A 5,482-nucleotide genomic window follows, 5' to 3' on the forward strand; every position below is an offset into this window, starting at 1 on the left:
CTTAGGTTTTAATATGGTGCGAGGGACAGCCAGCAGACCCTGATTAGAGGACCCTTAGAGTCTTGCTGGAGTTATACGGCTTCAGCAAGTTCTCCAATATACGCTGGAGCCTGACCATGTGTTGCTTCATACCCAGTCACAAGAGTTTTAAACTGGATTCGTAACTCAATGGGGAGTCAATGCAAAGACTTAAGCAGGGCTGGACTGGGACCAAAAAATGACCCTGGCATTTTTGGCCATGGCGGCCCACCATGATTATTTATACGATATGCGAAAGCACATGACATACCAGAGGATATATGTACACATTGTGTTGTTTCAAAAATTAAAATAAAGCGCAGCAGCCTACATGGAAGAGAGTAACCATGTTAAAAAATGGATACGCTCTTTCACTACTCACAGAGACTTTCATCTTGGGAGAGATGGACACAGTGTCATCATTTCCATCTTGAAGTGAAAGTGGATGTCAAAGAAACACTGCTAGTGATGTCTTTTCAATGTTTAATGAAATATACTGTTCATACAAATACACAATTAAGACCACAGTAAGACCATATATCCCTGTAAAATAAAGAGCTCCTCATCAAAGTGGCACCTTACAGTATGAAAAACAGAGAGAATGAGAGAAAGAGAGAGAGAGAGAGAGAGAGAGAGAGAGAGCGAGAGAGAGAGAGAGAGAGAGAGAGAGAGAGAGAGAGAGAGAGAGAGATGCAGAGACAGGCAGACAAAGGAAAGAAAGAGAGCAGGGATCAGTGAAGGTATAGTTTAAATAATGTTTAGGTGAACAGAGAGATAACAGCTTATTTTGTACTTACATATGCTGAGACAGAAGGCTGCATGGACCTTGGTGCTCTGAGGGAGACAGAAAGCAGAGGTCAGGTCAGATATGCTAGATTCATCTGATACTGTCTCTTCTGTAATGAAAATAAGAACTATTTAATAAACTCACAATGAAAGAAAAAGAACACATGTAAACTCCACATCAGGTAAAGGCAAACCTTCATTCCAAAGGGAGAGAAAGAGAGGACAAGTGGGTCAAGAGTGAGGATGAGACTATTTCAAAACATGTACATTGACAGTATTGGTGTCTTTAAAATAATGCAATAATAGATGGTTGCATTCATTACAGTCACTCTGTAAAAGTAGTAGGCTTTAGGACCATCCAGGTGGATGTCAGTAAGAACACATAACAACAGTATACAGTATAGTAAACTTACAAATGTGAAGCATGCCTGTGAAGTCCACACCGATGAAAGGCACATCCCTGGAGCACCCCTGGAGGACAGGGGCCGCACCTGCTGCCGCAGTCTAACTTGAGGTGGTGATGGCAAACACGGCAGTAAGTTTGGGACATTTTGCTGTCCACTTGTTTTTAGCTTTTTATCTCGCAGCTTTTCTGCACCCCCCTTGCGCTTTTGTTGTTTATCCATTTCCACTCACTTCTCTCCAACTCCTGTCAGCTCTAATGGCAACATTTGATAACCTTGGTCAAACAGGAGGGGAGGGGTGGGCTGAGGAAGTCTGAGAGATGTCATTGTTTTTTCATAAATCAACAAATGGATCATCGCGGTCGATAAAATGATTTATAATATTGTAACGTCCGTCCGGACTCTGCAATGATGACGAGCCGATTAGTGAACACAAGAGCTTTATGAACTGGTCACTGTCGGCCGTGACCACGCCCACTAACAAAACCAAAATGATTAAATGAAAGAACTAACAACTTCTCCTGTGCTGTCTCTCGTCCTTCAAGCTCACACACTCTCACTCACACATCTCAGCCCCTCCATCCTGCTGCACTGTGTGCCTCTCACTGATGCGTTCACTAACTGTCAACACTGTAGGAATTAGGAACATCTGCACTGAACACATTTAACAAACAGTAGCTGTTACAGTATACTTTTGGGGTTAAATTACGACAGCCCAGGGCCGGCCCAAAGATGTGCGTCGGCCCACCGGGCATTGCCCGGTACGCCAGATAGCCTGTCCATGCCTGGACTTAAGTATGGGTGTGACATGGGACCTTCTAGACCAGTGGTGTCCAAACTTTTTTCAAAGAGGGCCACATATGATGTTGTCAGAATAACTCAGGGCCAGTGGCTCCTACTGAAACTTTGGAATCATAAGTTTTCTATCAAATCTCTATTTAATAACAATTATTTTAAAAATGTTCTCAATAAAACAGTATCTAGGAAGTCCTCAGTTCTCCATAAGCCACGTAAACATTAGCAAACATTATCTTCTTCTGGAGGAAAATGGTCGGGCAATGTGGGAAAAATATTGTATCATTATTTTCCTATGGAAGGATCATGATCTGGATTTCACCACACTTCTTTTTCATGTTGTTTTTAAGACTTTTCTGACAAGCAGACAACAATTTAAGAACTAAATAATTATTTTCCTGAGTGCTAAACTACTTTTATTCACCAAATTTTGCCTTTTCTGCACAATTTCATAATTTTGATCTTGTCTTGTGTCCTCTTTTGTGTCAAGAACATTTTCACATCATGATAAAAACATTAATTTGAAAACCTGGCAACTTTAAGAGGTCTTGTGTTTCTTCTTTATTGCCGTCTTGCAGAGTTCCGAGTGCATTGGCTTTATACAAGTAGTCCATATGAAGCTTTTTGAGACGTTTCTGGATTGACTTTGGTTTTGTTTGTGCGCTTGAAAGAAACTGCAAATGTACAGATGATTCAGAATGTGATTAATATCTGTGCTATAAATAACACGTTTTAAGATGGAAGCTTGGGGCCATCAATAAATGGACCTTGGGCCGCAATTGGCCCCCGGGCCGTACTTTGGACACCCCTGTTCTAGACTGTTCTGGATGGTTTTGTGAAGAGCGTAGCTGCAGGGTTTTGGACCACTTGTAGACGTTTCAAAAACGTGCTGCTGAGACAATTGAACAGAGAATTACAGAAGTCTGAAGGAGATGAAACAAAAGCATGAACAATCATCCCAAGCTCAACTTTGGACACAATGGGCCTTAGTTTTGCAACATTTCTTAAAAGGTGAAATGAGGATCGAACTAGACCATTTACATGCTGGTCCAAACTCAAAGCCTGGCCCATTTGGACCCAAAGATTTTGCAGGGCAGGCTTTACAGCAGAAGATAAGAGACCTAGATGTTTTACCAAATGTTAACAGTCTGATACAAAAAATGTTTTAGCCTCTAGATTTCATTTTTTTTTATCCAAAACAACTGACTCCTATAACTCTTACATTCTGATCCTATGAAGGCTAAGAGTGATGCTGAGAATATGTCCATGTTTCATACAGTCTGTAGTGACATCATGATGCATCATTTTTGTATAAAGTGTTGTTTGAAGATTGAAAATGTCAGAAAAATACCACTTTTACTAACCAGTATCACTGGAAAGGAACTGTGAAATAGTGTTGCAGTCACTGATTTGATAATAACAGAAATCTGTATGAAGCTCTCTCACATAAGAAACCTATAGAACAGGATTAGGGACACGTTCTAGGGATACGGTTAGGCCAGTAAAAAAATAAAAATATGATTTTTATAGTTATTCTGGAAATAAAATCAGAAATCTGATTTAATCTCAGAACTCTATAAAAGCAAAATTCTGAAATGAAAGTCTGAATTAAAGTAAAAGTAGTCAGAATTTGTTTTATATATTTATATTAACCCAACTTTAAAAAATGTGTTCAGAGGCCCTAGTCCTCCTTCATAGAAACCTTTTCTTTGATCATATGTTGCCTGATGAAGTGTGACTTGTCACACAGATCAAACTTTTGAACAATCAAACTTGAATTGAGTGGATTTTTTTTTTACTCTTTGAAACATCTCTCTTCTTCTTCTACATGTTGAAATACAGTCATGTTATTTGATTTACCCCAGCATACAGCGCTTGTTTCCATCTGTAAGAAGAGGAGCATTGTCAAGTTTTGTTTCCAGTCACATAAATCCAGAGACTTGCATCGGGCTCCTTTAGAATAACTTGGAACGTGATTCGTCTGTTATTAAAACACACGTGCTAGAATAAGAACTTAGTGTTGATGTTCCTGTGGTCTCTAAAAGCTGCTCTGTGGACACCAGTCTTTAAATGTAGGTGACACTCTTTTTTCAGCTCCACACGCAGTTAGAGCTAAACATCCAGATTTGAATCACGTGAGTAATTAACCAGGAAGGATGCAGCTGGTCTTAAACTTCACTGGATAAAGAGATCGAGTAGTTTCAGCACACTAACAGCAACTTGTTTGTTGTTATTTACGTTCTATAGGAGGTAAAACACAAGGGCGCTGGTTTGACTGAACTGTTAAAGCTTGTGCCACACCAACAGAGGTAACTGATTCAGCTCCCAGTAACAACCCTTTCCTGCATGTCTTCCTCCACCCTCGACTCCTCACGTTGTACCACTCTTCAGATGTTTCATCGATCTAAGGACAACACTCCTGTACAAATAACGCAGCAAAAAGAAGTGAAAACCCCCAAAACAGTCCTCCTACTCTGACCTGTCACAAAGGGTGAACAAATTACTTAAATCAGGCAAAAAAGTGTTTCCTTATTGTCAAAATAAATATTTGAGTATGTTTCTTGTGCATTTCTTTTTCCTTCTGAAGTCTTAGTAAGGTTTGGCAGCTGTAAGGGCGACTGCTTAAAAACATTCAGCTGGGTGACCAAGTGGCTCAGTGGTTAAAGTTTGCACCCCCTGTACAAAGGCCAGGTTCTATACCATCCTGCTTCCCCATGCTCTCTCTCCCAGTTTCCTTCTCCCTCCACTGTCCTGTCCTCTACAGCAGATTCATACAAACAGCACCACACTGACATCTAGTGGAGGAAAGCCAGAGTGCAATCTGTGACTCCTTCAGTGGGATCTTTCACATGCTGCTGAGGTCCCTGACAGTGTAAAATGAATGAAGTGTAAAAATGACCAATAGGTGTTTTTTTTTTCTTTTCTTTTCTTATTACTGTATAATTATTTAATCCATAGCAACTCAAAACAAGAGTGAATACCAACAGGAGACTATTGTTGGGGATTTTGGCACATTATTTGGGGGCGCTACCCTCACATTAACCGTGTTGGTCATTCCACAAATACGCAATCCTTACAAGTTATACCCATAGACTGTAAATAAAAATACCTTGTTACAAAAGGTGACTAATCAGCCTTTTCAATAGTATACAATACAATACCAATTGTTATATTAAATGGAATTTAAAAAATAACATTTCCAGACTTTTTCTGAGGAGTAAGTATAACCAGCTGCAGCGCGCTGGTGGCCTAGCCATCTAAGTGTGCCCCATGCACAGAGGCTACAGCCCTCGTTGCAGAGGCCACAGGTTCGATTCCAGCCTTGACCATTGACTGCATGTCCTCCCCCGCTCTCTACTCCCTAATTTCCGGTCTCTCTTCAGCTTTCCAATCCGATAAAGGCGAAAATGCCCACATTACAAATAAAATAGAGTTTAATGAGGGTCAACTCTGCAAAGCAAACACATCAAACAAGAGTG

General features: G+C 40.4%; 1 long non-coding RNA gene across 1 annotated transcript; it reads right to left on the bottom strand.

Annotated features, from left to right (window-relative positions):
• Positions 1–516: 516 nt before the first annotated feature.
• On the bottom strand, positions 517–1,845 carry LOC117810834. The gene is made up of 3 exons (XR_004630859.1): positions 1,218–1,845; positions 816–852; positions 517–595 (listed from the first exon to the last, which is right to left on the bottom strand). It is a non-coding gene; the product is annotated as an uncharacterized LOC117810834 (long non-coding RNA).
• Positions 1,846–5,482: the final 3,637 nt, after the last annotated feature.

This window comes from Notolabrus celidotus, chromosome 3, assembly GCF_009762535.1.
Source record: "Notolabrus celidotus isolate fNotCel1 chromosome 3, fNotCel1.pri, whole genome shotgun sequence".
NCBI lineage: Eukaryota > Metazoa > Chordata > Actinopteri > Labriformes > Labridae > Notolabrus > Notolabrus celidotus.